Below are 13,139 nucleotides of genomic sequence, written 5' to 3'. Positions count from 1 at the left end.
ACCAGTAGCATAACCTCAGTGGTGTGTTTGTTAAAAACGCAGGTTCTTACTCTCATATTTACTAGGAAACAAGTCAGCTTTCTCTTTGGAGCTGAAAATGCCTTTTGACTCCAAAGGCCAGAAGATTCCAGGGTATTTGCTGGGTTCTGGTAGACTGACTATTACAGAACTGATGTCAGTCACAAGGGGTTCCAGACTCTCCACCCCCTCCCTTAGGATCCACACCCTAAAGCACCTAATACTTGAAGGGGACATGTGTGTAATACGTACGATATTCTGGGTTTTTCTCCTTCTCTTTCTCTTTCAATGTGATTAATTTATTATTTCCAGCAAAACTTTGATGATGTCTTCCTTTTCTCCTAAACAACAGCCATTGCCATTTTCTTAGAAAAAAGTCAGAGGCTCCACCACAGCGGGTACTCTGGGACAGCCTCCTGAGTGGTAGCCTTTCACAAATGTAACACATGACAGACTTGTGGGCAAACACAGAAAGTTCCACACTGTTGCTGATTATCAAGGATTGAAAGTCAAGAGTTCTTTTTTTCATGTCTCCCAAGGCCCAATTTAATTTAACTAGGTTTTCTATATTGGAGATACATAATTATCAAATGACTTCAGATGAGATGACATGTATGGTTTTTCTACAGGACACGTTTAGAGTAAAGTTGATGATCAAAACAAAGTCTGTCTCATTTTCTGAATTGTTGATAAATTCAGTTTCTTAACATAAACTAAGCATCCCAGGCAACACACTGCCCTTTGTGTGGTGGTTAGAAACAGGAACTTGCATTGAGTGCTGGGGTTGCAGATAAATGTAGCACACTGATTTTTGTGGCCTTGGTCCAAAATGGGAATATTCTCATCCCACACTACAGGCTGGCAAACTTTAAATAATTAACTAATGATTTGAAAATATTTTGTGGTCTTCATGGAAGAAACTTTGTTTTGAAAATGAAAATGCTGTAAATATATGCTTCTGTGTTTTGGTTAAATCTCTGAGCCAATAGTCTCCAATTTTTAAAAGATCACACATACCATTAGGAATAGGGTAAAATTTTTAAACATGTAACTTTTTGTGTGTATGTACATACATATATATATATATATATATATACATGTGTGTATGCATACATATAAACATACACAAATAAAAGTTATAAGAAGAGGTAAAAATATAAGCAGAGGTCCTAATGTTTTTTTTCCTACCACAATATATATTCTCTTAGACATCATTGTTCAATGCTAAAGTTATTGTATCTTAAAAGTGATAATAACAGCTAAGTTTTATAGAATATTTACAATATGCTCTTTTATAATGTGCTTTAAGTGCTTTACATATATTATCTCCTTTAATCTTCAAACAACTGTAGAGAGCAAATAATATTATTTCTCCCATTTTACATCTGAAACTCCATTTCTCAAGGACGCACTGCTAAGAGGCATCACTGAGACTGGAATGTATTTTAGTTTGAGTCCAGAGACCATACTTTTAATCAATCACCATGCTGATACCTTCAAACGTGACCTTAGTTTCTGCAACGTCTTTTAAATTTCACTTAATTTTTTTCTTCCCTTACATCTAAAAATTATCAAATAATAAATCAATATGATTTTTTAAAATCCTAAGGGTAGAGTATATACAAAAGGAACAGGAAAAGTTTCCCTTCCCTCCTAACTCTATTTTCTAAGTGACTTGCTAAAAGATCTTAGGTGCTCTGATATGAAACATAGGAAGCATTTTTTTCCTCAGAAGTACAGTGGAGTCTTTTTTGCCTCTTGTTTGGAATTCTGTTTCTGGTAATGGCAGAATAGCTCATATTAGACCAAATTTCTTGCAGGTAATAATTGTAACCTCTGGACAAAAACAAACAACCACTACAACAACAACGACAAAACCCACAGAAAAAAACGAACTGAAGGCACTGGAGAGGTAAGAACAGAAACTGGAGGGGAATTAACACTTAGAAGAAAGGTACAGTACTGGGTTATTCTTCCATTTTTATGGATTTCTGCCTAGGGCAAGCCTCAGTTTGTATGGTGGATAAAACTCAGCAACCTGCACATGTACTGGCTGAGGAAGCAGAGGAGAAAGTTTGGGGCAACCACAAAAGCTAAAAGTTAAGGGGAGAAATCTCAGAAAGGAGAAAGTTACAGAGCAGATGCCCCAAATTATTTGTGTAAACACTGCCCAAATCTCTGACTGGCCTCTGAATGGTGCATGAGCTTGGCAGACTCCAAGCAACACAGATCAGACTAAAACAGCTAACAGGAGATCTCAGCTACCGTCCACGGCAGGAGAGGCAGAGTTTGTGACAAGTTAATCACCTGCTAAAACAAAATACTTAGTGCTATTCAGAACAATAATAGAATCCAGAGTCTCTATAATATATCACCAATGTCCAGAATATAATCCAGAATTATTAGATATATGAATAAACAGAGAAACGTGACCCATACTAAAAGCAGTGCTTCTCAAACATTTTGGTCTGAGGATCTCTTTGTACTTTTTAAAATTATTGAGGACCTCAACAGGGTTTTACTATGCATATTATACCTATTGATATTACCTTATTAAAAATCAAAGTTGACATTTTATAAAATTTATTAATTATTTTAAAATTGGATTTATTATTTAATAAATCCAATACATGTCAACATAAGTAACATATTTTCACGAAAAATAACTGTTTTCCAAAATAAAAGCAATTAATGAAAAGAGTGGCATTGTTTATATTTTTTTAAATCTCCTTAATGTCTGATGATAGAAAAATAGCAAGATTCTCATGTTTGCTTCTGCATCCAATCTATTGCAATATTATAGTTCGGTTTACATTATGAAGATAATCTGGCCTCACATAGTTGGAGAGATAGAAATATTTTAATAGCCTTTACAGATAATTGTGGATATTCTTTACTACTGTACTAAAATTTGACAAATGATAGTTTCTCAAAGGTTTGTTGCAATGTGGAATCTGAAACTATACCATAGTCTGTTAAATTTCATGTTCTAGTATATTAAAATCCATTGGTCTATATTGTGTTTTTATTGAATCTTTAATCCATGCATGATTTTACAACATTAGCTTTGGTCATTTATAAAATCCTGGTTCATTAAGTTATGCAGACCTTTCAAATGTTGACTCATTTCATTGTTCAATATTAAAAATCACAGTCATTAATATCATTACTGATCTCATTAAGCAAGTCCTTAAATATCAGGAAACTCTTACGCTCATGATGGTAGATACAAGTTTTTAAAAATTCCAATTTTCACTTGAAATTTCAAATTTTACTGTGGGCAATAAATATTGTCAATATTCTTGAAGTGACAAACTCTCATTCATTTTTTAGAAAATACTGAATTCTGAATAACCAGTGTGTCTACTCATTGTCCTTTCAACTAAAAATGGTGTTTCATGAAAGAATCAGCTAGTTTTGCTCACAATTCAACCAACCATACAAGTACTTTTTCGATCTGCTTCATTATGCAGCAAAAGTGCATGATTCACATCTTGTTAAAGAGAATATTAAAAAGACGTGTATTTAAAGGTTGAGATTTGAAGAGTCATAGTTTATCTGGCTTCATCAAAGCAATTCTTAAATAACTAGCCACTAGTACAGCTTGGGGCCACTACCTTGATTCATTCTAAATATTAGGAGTTTTACTGACAACTGCTTTTGTACCATCATTGCAAATGTTGACATATTGAAGAAGGCAAATAACATGTTAGTATCATTAGGAAAATAGTTGTGAACTTTCAAACCCCTGGAAAGCATTTTAGGAACCTTAGGAGTCTGCTAACCATACTTTGAGAACTGCCGCAGAAGAGAAAATATAAACAATGAAGATTGACCTAAAGACCACCCAGATGTTTTGATTAGCAGACCATGAATTTAAAGCAGCTATCAAAAGAATGCTCAAATTTTTAAAAGGAAATATGTTCAAAATGAATGATCAAATAAGAAATCTCAGCAATAGAAACTACTCCAAAGTACCAAATGGAGAATTATGGGACTGAAAAATACAATTCTGAAATTTAAAAAATTCACAGGATGGGCTTAATAGCAGATTGGAAAGGAAATAAGAAAAAGTCAGTAATTGGAAGGTAAATCCATAGAAACTATCAAATCTAAAACACAGAGAAAAAAAGATTAAAGAAAAAGAACAGAGGCACAAGACTTTAGAACTAGGAGACAACATCAAAATGTTTAACAAACTTGTAGCTAGAATCCAAGAAAAAGAGAAAGAGTGAGGCAGAGAGAAGTATATAAGTAAAAAATGGCCCAACATTCAAAGATTATGGAAAGACATAAATTTATAGATTCAATTTGCTCAGAGAACACCAAGTATAAATACAAAGAAAGCTATATCTAGGTGCATGATAGTAAAACTGCTAAAAGCAAAAGATAAAGAGAAAATCTTAAAAGCAGTCAGAGAAATAACACACTATGTACAGGGAACAATAACAAAAGAAAATGGGTTTCTCATCAGAAACACGAAGACCAGAAGATAGAAGAACTACATTTTTAAAATGCTGAAGGAAAAGAAAAATTCTCAACCCAGAAATTTATATCCAGTGAAAATGTCCTTGAAAAATGAAGCTGAAATAAAGACATTTTCAGATAAAGGAAAGCTGAAAGTATTCATGACTAGCAAATGTACAGTTTAAGAATTGCCAAATAAGTTCTTTAGGTCAAAGGGAAATGATACCAGGTAGAAATTATGATTTGCAGGAAGAGTACCAGAAATAATAAATATGGGGGAAAATATAAAAAACTATTTTCCTCTTGATTTCTTTAAAATACATATTGCTGTATAAAGCAAAAATTGTAACAAGTGTTGTGTGTTTGTAATGGATGTAATATGTATGACAACTATAGCATAAAAGATGAGTAAAGATATAAAGAGACCTATATAGTTGCAAGTTTTTTTAACATTTATTTGAAACAGTACAAAATTAATTCTAAATAGACTATATGAAGAACGTATATTATAATCCATAGGTAACTGTTCAGGGGGAAAAAGAAGTATAGTTTAAAAGCCAATAGGGAAATTTAAATGGAATTCTAAGAAATTCAATTAGCCAAAAGAAGGCAGGAAAACAAGAGCAGAGGAAAAAAATCAGATGCAACAAACAGAAAACAAGTAGCAATATGGGAGGCCTAAATCAAACCATATCAATATCAACCATATCAAATATAAATGGAGTGGCTTCCCTGGTGGCACAGTGGTTAAGAATCCACCTGCCAATGCAGGTGACATGGTTTCGAGCCCTGGTATGGGAAGATCCCACATGCCGCGGAGCAGCTAAGCCTGTGCTCCACAACTACTGAGCTTGCGCTCTAGAGCCCATGAGCCACAACTACTGAGCCCGCGTACTGCAACTACTGAAGCCCGTGCGTCTAGAGCCCGCCCTCTGCAATAAGAGAAGCCACCGCAATGAGAAGCCCATGCATCGCAACGAAGAGTAGCCCCCGCTCGCCACAACTAGAGAAAGGCCACACGCAGCAAGAGACCCAACGCAGACAAAAATAAATAAATAAAAATAATTTAAAAAAATATTTAAATGGAGCAAACATTCTACTTGATGTCAAAGATTGTTACAGTAGACTTTAAGAAAGCAAAACTCAACTATTTGCTGTCTACAAGAGACACACCTTAAGTATCTGTCTTTTGTTTATAACATTTGAAAGTATAATTTACCTTCTTACATGGGCAGGAGAATAATAAACCCTATGGATTCCTTGCTCTGCAGCAAAATCCTGACAACCAGCAGAACTGGCTATAGTTAAAAATTAAGACAAAAGTGTGCTTTGCTTGTGGCATCTGTCCACCCCTGTTTGAGTGCTCCCCCAATCCTCACCCAACCAAAAGCCCACTTCCTGTGTTTTGCCTTCTAACTTAAAGCAGGCTATGCTCTGTGCTTCTGCTGGGTGTAGCTTTGTTCCATTCCAGTATCTCCAAGTCCAGGTGTCTGTGAATTTCTTAATTTGATAAAATAATTCAAGCTAATGTGTTATTCATTAACAATATATTACTGTTCCATGGCTTGGCTATAACAAGGGCAGCCAGTGTCTTAATCATAATAACTAATATTTATTTAGTAATTAAAGAAGGACCATGCTCAGTGCTAAGCACCTCACAGGTGCCATCCCATTTAGTCCTCCCCAAGAACTTTATGAGGCAGACGTTGTAACTGTTAACATTTCCCAATCAGGAAAAATAAGGTGTGTCCCCCCTGCCACATATGCACCCAGTTACATGTTTACAGTTAAAGTGTTAAAGACAGGATTTAAACTCAGTGTATCCAATTCTAATATCCAGTCCCTTAAATCTAAGGAATAGAGCTGGCATAATGACAGGCATGAGAAAAGAGACATGGGGACAAAGTAGCCTTTTTGTCCTTCAAAACTGCTTAAGTAGCCCCTGCCCCTGTCTACATATCGACCATGTAACCAGCATCCTTGTGGGGGAAGTGAAAAGGCACTATGCAGGTCTTTTATGTAAGTTATCTCATTTATTCTTTGTCACCTGGAAAGGTGGGCTCTTCTTACCCCAGTATGGCAGATGAGAAAATATAAATGTTTTAAACATTATAAAATAAGGTGTACTGATCCTTGGTTTCAGTCATGAGAGTAACAGATTAAAAAAACAAAACACATATATCAGTTGTGAGTTCATTACTACAAACCTCTGTTTGCTTTGATCACTGCTTACAGCAAGCTTGTATTCAGATCTCATTAGTATAATGAAAATAACAAGAACAAATGTGATTCAAAAACACTTTCTGAGGGTAGAAAAATCTTCTTCTAACATACTGGAGACTTGGCCTCTGAAAAGCTTGATGGCTATCCTCACAAATGTTGGGACACCCAGAGGTACTACACAGTGCTCTGAATATATATTACTTGCCTTACAGCCTCTCTGTCCACGAAGAAACCATTATGACCCTGATACGACAGTGCAAAAAGAGCAGCACCACAAAGTCTTGAGAAGTAGTATCTGTTTGGTTGCTTTAAAATTTTTTGTTTGTTTGTTTCTGGATAGCCACTAATCAAAAAGATAGATGAACTGCACTGTCATCCGTTGTTTTCCTCTGAAGCTGTTGAAAGCCCTAATGGCCAGGGCTTAGCTAATACCTATTCTTTGAAAGTATTAAGCTATCAGTGCCTCCACTATCACTGCCACCTGCCTAAATATAACAAGGACATTAATGAGGATAACTAGGTGTCTTGGGGAAAGAAGAGAACTTGAATAGAGAGGTAGGACATTATGACAAAATTCCTTGCACTGATTTGCACAGGACTCTGCAGCTTACTAGTTTTTTGACCTTCGACAAATTGGTTTACAAGCCAGAGTCCTCCTCTGAGAGTGTCAGTGTCCTCCTCTTGCACTTGCTCTGAGGACGAGAGGGGAAGAAAAACTTGCCCCCTATCCTCTTACTTTAGTGCCTGGGCCCCTGCAAATTAAACTGGCAAAAGACATATCAATAGGAGAAAAAAGGTTTATTTCTATGTGTGTGCATCCAGGAACTAACAAAAGAAGTAGCTAGCTCCCTAAATGGTTAAAGTTAGAGGCTTTATTTTTTTTAATTTATTTTTTGCGGTACGCGGGCCTTTCACTGCTGGGGTCTCTGCCACCGCGGAGCTCAGGCTCTGGATGCGCAGGCTCAGCGGCCATGGCTCACGGGCCCAGGCGCTCCGCGGCATGTGGGATCTTCCCGGCCCGGGGCATGAACCCTCGTCCCCTGCATCGGCAGGCGGATTCTCAACCACTGTGCCACCAGGGAAGCCCGTTAGAGGCTTTAGACCTAACTTAGAAGGGGAAAGGGAGGGGACCTCTATGAGAAGAACAAAAAAGTTTCATTAAGAAAGACAAATGGGTTTTAAGTAGCACAAACCAAAGATAAGAACGTTTTTGATAATGTTTGTTTAAGCAGGTGTGAGTGGTCTTTTCTTCTTCATGGCTGTGAAATTTCCCAAGGAAGGGATTTATACTATGTTTATCTTGGTCTCTCTCCTGGGAGTAGACCCGCCTCCAAGAGGGGATTTATGACAGCCTCATTTCTCAGCAGCTCCTGCTTAGTCAGATAAAGGAAGTTCTTAGGAAGCTTCTTTCTGCATCTGTTGAATCTCAAATATCTTCAGCTTAAAATCAGGATGCTGGTGTGGAGCTGGGTTAAGGGGACGTAGGTCAGCAGAGCTGGTTACAGGGAACTGAGGAAGAAGAGTCTCTATTATAGACTCTATTGTGCCTCCTGAAATTCATATGTTGAAGCCTTAACCTCTAATGAAACTGTTCTTGGATATATGGCCTTTAAAGGGGTAATTAAGATTAATAACATAATAAAAGTGGGGCCCTAATTCAATAGGACTGCTGTCCTTAGAAGAAGAGGCAGAGATGCCAAGGAAGCATACACACCAAGGAGAGGCTGTATGAGGACATAGCTAGGAAATGACAAGGAGTGAGGCCCCAGGAGAGACCAAACCTGCTGACACCTTGATCTTGGACTTCGAGCCCAGTTTGCGGTATCTGCTATGGCAGCCCAAGCTGACTAATAAACCTTCTTTAGACTCCTTCACTGATGTAGAGGACAGAATAAACTCCTACCTACTTGAAAAGTGTAGAAGGAACAAGGCACAAGAACCCCAAGACCTGAAGAGGATGGGTTAAATCACAGCTTTCTAGTTACACTCTGACAGAGTGGGAACCCGTTTTACCTGGCTGAGAGGTAAGAGAGAGACACTATAACTTTGAGGGCTAAAAGAGGTAAAGAGCAACGGTGTTGGCCTTCAAATCTTAGAATTTTACGGCCAATTCTCATCCTAGACATGCTCATAGCCAAGCAGAGATTTAGGGCTAAGTGGGGAAGGCACAATTATTCAAACGTTCCCTGGGTTTGTCTGGGGGAACTTGATAGAGGAAGGGAATTGCAGAGGATCTGAGGGGCAGGGTAAGGCAAACGGGTGGCTTAGAAGAGAAGGCTGGCTGAGAGGCATGGAGTTCTGCCAGAAGCGTCAATGACCAGTTGACCAAGGCAGGTTTCCAGCTCAGTCCAGGGCAGCACAGGCTCATTGGCCTTGAATTAGAGTCCAGGTGGACTGTGGCATCTATCTTTTATTTTGTTTTAATAATTTTTAAAAATTCTGTAACTGTTTTAGACTTACAGAAAAATCGAGAACATAGGACAGAAAGTTCCCATATACAATACTCCCAGTTTCTCCTATTATTCACATCCTACATTAGTGTGGTACATTTGTTACGACCAATGAACCTGCATTGACATGTTATTGTTAATTAAAGCCTATATTTTTTTGGATTCCCTTAATTTTAACCTAATGTTCATTTTCTGTTGCAGGATCCAGCCAGGATCCCACACTACATTTAGCTGTCATGTCTCCTTAGGCTCCTCTTGGCTGTGACAGTTTCTCAGACTAATTTTTGATGATCTTGACAGTTTTAAGAAGTATTGGTTAGGTGGTTACTAGAATGTCCCTCAATTGGGATTTGTCTGATATATTTTATCATGATTAGAATGTGGTTATGGGTTTTGGGAGGAAGACCATGGAGGGAAGATGCCATTTTCATCATATCATATAAAGATTGAATACTATCAACATGGCTTATCGCTGTTGATGTCAATCTTGATCACTTGGCTGTGGTGGTGTTTGTCAGGTTTTTCCACTGTAAAATTAGCCTTTCTATTCCCCTTTCCATACTGCACTTTTTGGAAGGAAGTTACTACATGCAGCCAACACTTAAGTAGTGGAAAGTAATGTTCTCCCTCCTCGAGAGCAGAGTATGTAGATAAATTATTTGAAATTCTTTTCCTTGAGTGATATGTCTCTTCTCTCCTTATTTATTTATTTATATCAGTGAGTATTCATGGATATTTATTTTATGCTTTGAGTTATAATCCTATACCCCTTTCTTCCTTCTTTCCTTCCTTCCTTCCTCCCTCCCTCTCTCTCTCTCTTTCTCTCTTTCTATCCAGATTTGGCTATTGGCAACATCCTTCGGGCTTATCTTGTATATTTCCTATGCTATCCCAGTCCTAGAATCAGCCATTTCAACAGGGACCACTTTTACTGAAGAATGGTATTAGAAACCAAGATCTGGGCACTAAGTGTGCTCATTGATACTGGGATGTCATTGCTTCTAAGTCACTCTGCTGAGAGAGCAAGGAAATATATGTGTGTATACTAACCCATGTACATAAACTTTTCTAAATATTTCTATATGTAACCATCTGTATCTATACTAAGCTAAATATGAGTTTATACTGATGTCTCCAACTCTATTCCCTTATCACATACATCTTTCTAGCACCTCCCCTGGCTTATCTGTATTCTCCCACTCCAAGAGTGAGAAACTGGCAGCCACCATCTGCCATCCATTTACTTAGTTTTTCATTGGATTAAAAAAAATTCAAAATGTTAGTGTCGTTACTGGCATTATTCCCTTTGATGCTGTAGTTTTCCCAGATTTGCCCAGTGGGATTCCTTTCAATCCGTGTCCTTTCACTGATGGAGATCCACCAATCTTTGAGCAACTCATTGTTTGCTGGCACAAGAAGATATTCTGGACTCTCCTTGTATTTTCTCTGTCTCAGATATAGAACCAGCCATGTCTTCAAGGAGTCCTAATCTACCACGTCTTCTACTGAGATATAAGTTACATACAATTCACCCATCAAAAATGTACAATTCAATGGTTTTTAGTATATTCTCAGAGTTGTGCTACCATCATCACTATTTTAGAACATATTCATCACCCCCCAAAGAAGCCACATATTCTTTAGCTATCATCCCCCAATGTACCCATCTCTCCCATGCCTAGATAATGATGGCATGTATCTTCAGAGTCTAGTGTGTATGTCTGTTTGTGTGTATGAGTGCATATGCCATTGACAATTATGGGGTTGGCAGGGGGAAGAGGCAATATCTGGGAAATCATGATCACACAGGATCTAATGCAGAGGGTGAAGTTTCCAAATGAGAGGATAAGAAGGGATTGGCCAAATTCCCCACAGATGGGAGTGGGGGTAGGGATGGTTAGGGTAAAGCCCTGATGATTATTTGGGAAAAGTAGATAATACAATGTAATAATTAAGAACTCAGTTTCTGGAGTCAAGTGTTTGAGTCTCAGCTGTGTAACATATAGCTATGTAACTTTCAGTAATTTAAACCCTCAGTTTCCATGTCTATGCAACACCAACTCTCTGTCTCATAGGTCTCAGGAATTCACAGGCACACATGGTTGTAGTTGGCACCTATAAATATGACCTACATAATCTTGGTGGGGGATAGAGTGTGGTGTCTGGTCAAGGAGACCTCTTCAGGGCAGAATGAAAGAGGGTGTCCTCTGCCATGCTTTTTCTCTGGGGACAATGTCCTTGGGAGAGGTTCACTAAATCTTCCAAGAGTCTGGGGATTAAACAGAGACCCAAATAAATTCAGGGGGCTGTTGTTTTAATTTTTATTTTGGGACTAAGCATGAGTAAAACTTTGCATCCTTCTTGAAATGTACCCTGTCCATTCTCTGTACCTTAAAGTTACAAGTATTTAAAAGCCTATTTAATATTTTAAAAGCTTTATAGAAAATTACACAGACAACTATCTTACCATGAATACAATTATATGTATATATTTCTTACCATGAATACAATTACATGTATATATTTCTATCATTTTCTGATCATTGTCAATGTGCACAGTTTCTCATAGTTTTATATCATAGAACACGTAGATTACAATTGTTCCCATGTGTCACTGTATACGTAGATCCTCACAGATTTAACATGACTGTAATTGTATACACAATTTCATACACTTGTCTTTTATATTATCGTTCAATTCTGAAACGTATAATTAGCAATTGCTCCTAGATAGTTTATGTGGAAAGACAGTCTTCAGTTTGTAGTTCCAGCTCTTTCTTGTGAAGCCTATCATACTTTAGGGCTGTGAATCTTTATATTAGGATTCATGAAAGTTTTGGTTTTAAAGTGAGAAATGAAAAGACTCTGTAGCAGGGACTTCCCTGGTGGCTCAGGGTTTGATCCCAGCCTGCCAGGGTTCGATCCCTGGTCCGGGAAGATCCCACATGCCGCGGAGCAACTAAGCCTGTGTGCCACAACTATTGAGCCTGTGCTCTAGAGCCTGCAAGCCACAATTGCTGAGCCTATGCACCACAACTACTGAAGCCCGTGTGCCTAGAGCCCGTGCTCCACAACAAGAGAAGCCACTGCCATGAGAAGCCCGCGCACCACAACAAAGAGTAGCCCTCGCTTGCCACAACTAGAGAAAGCCCACGCACAACAACGATGACCCAATGCAGCCAAAAAGAAAAGAAAAGAAAAAAGACTCTGTAGCAGATTGTGCTCCCGGATATCTGTAATCCCCCTTTTATATAGTAATAGAATTGTAGTTGGGTATATGGCTGCCTAGCACAAGGTTATATTTTTGGGCCCTCTTTGCTGTGGAGACTGTGTGGTTGCAGGAGGTGAGTAGAAGGAGTAGGTGCCTTGATAGAATTGGGTGCTTCCTTCATCTTTTCTGTCTTACTGGTGGCAGGGAGCAGCTACTCTAGACCCAGAACCAGAAGTGAAGTCCCATGTCGAAGATGGAAGAGCCATCTTACCATGTTTGGACGGTTAACATTCTCTTTTATTTAAGCCATCATATTCATGGGTGGTCCAGCCTTTACTCTGATATACCACTTTCTCATTGATTGTTTCAGGTAAGACAGTTTTAAAATATACCCTCATTTTGAAAAAGCCCAGGAGTTTTGCTTTGCTCCTCACATAGTGTTTGCTAAGCTATTTTTGTCTCTCCACTTGTGGTTGGTCACATGTTGGTAAGTGTTTCATTTTACTGGTGACACCTATGCCCTCCTATGTGTTCTGTGCACAGAGCTGTGTTCTAGGAGGACTGGCTCCTGCCACTGGGGGTTGGCTGTATTCCAGGAGCTCAGTGTTGGTCATCCTGTATTGCACACGTTTAATATTACATAGAAGTAAGCATTAGAAAAATGTCAGGATGTGGCAGAATAAAAAGACTGTTAGCTGAGAGCTAGCTGGAGGCAAGATCCCAAATCCTGTAAACCAATGGTAGTAATTGTAGTAGTAATAGAATTCTGC

The sequence above is a fragment of the Kogia breviceps genome, chromosome 8 (genome assembly GCF_026419965.1).
Source record: "Kogia breviceps isolate mKogBre1 chromosome 8, mKogBre1 haplotype 1, whole genome shotgun sequence".
NCBI classification, from domain to species: Eukaryota; Metazoa; Chordata; class Mammalia; order Artiodactyla; family Physeteridae; genus Kogia; species Kogia breviceps.
Note: the sequence above shows the minus strand (reverse complement) of the source record.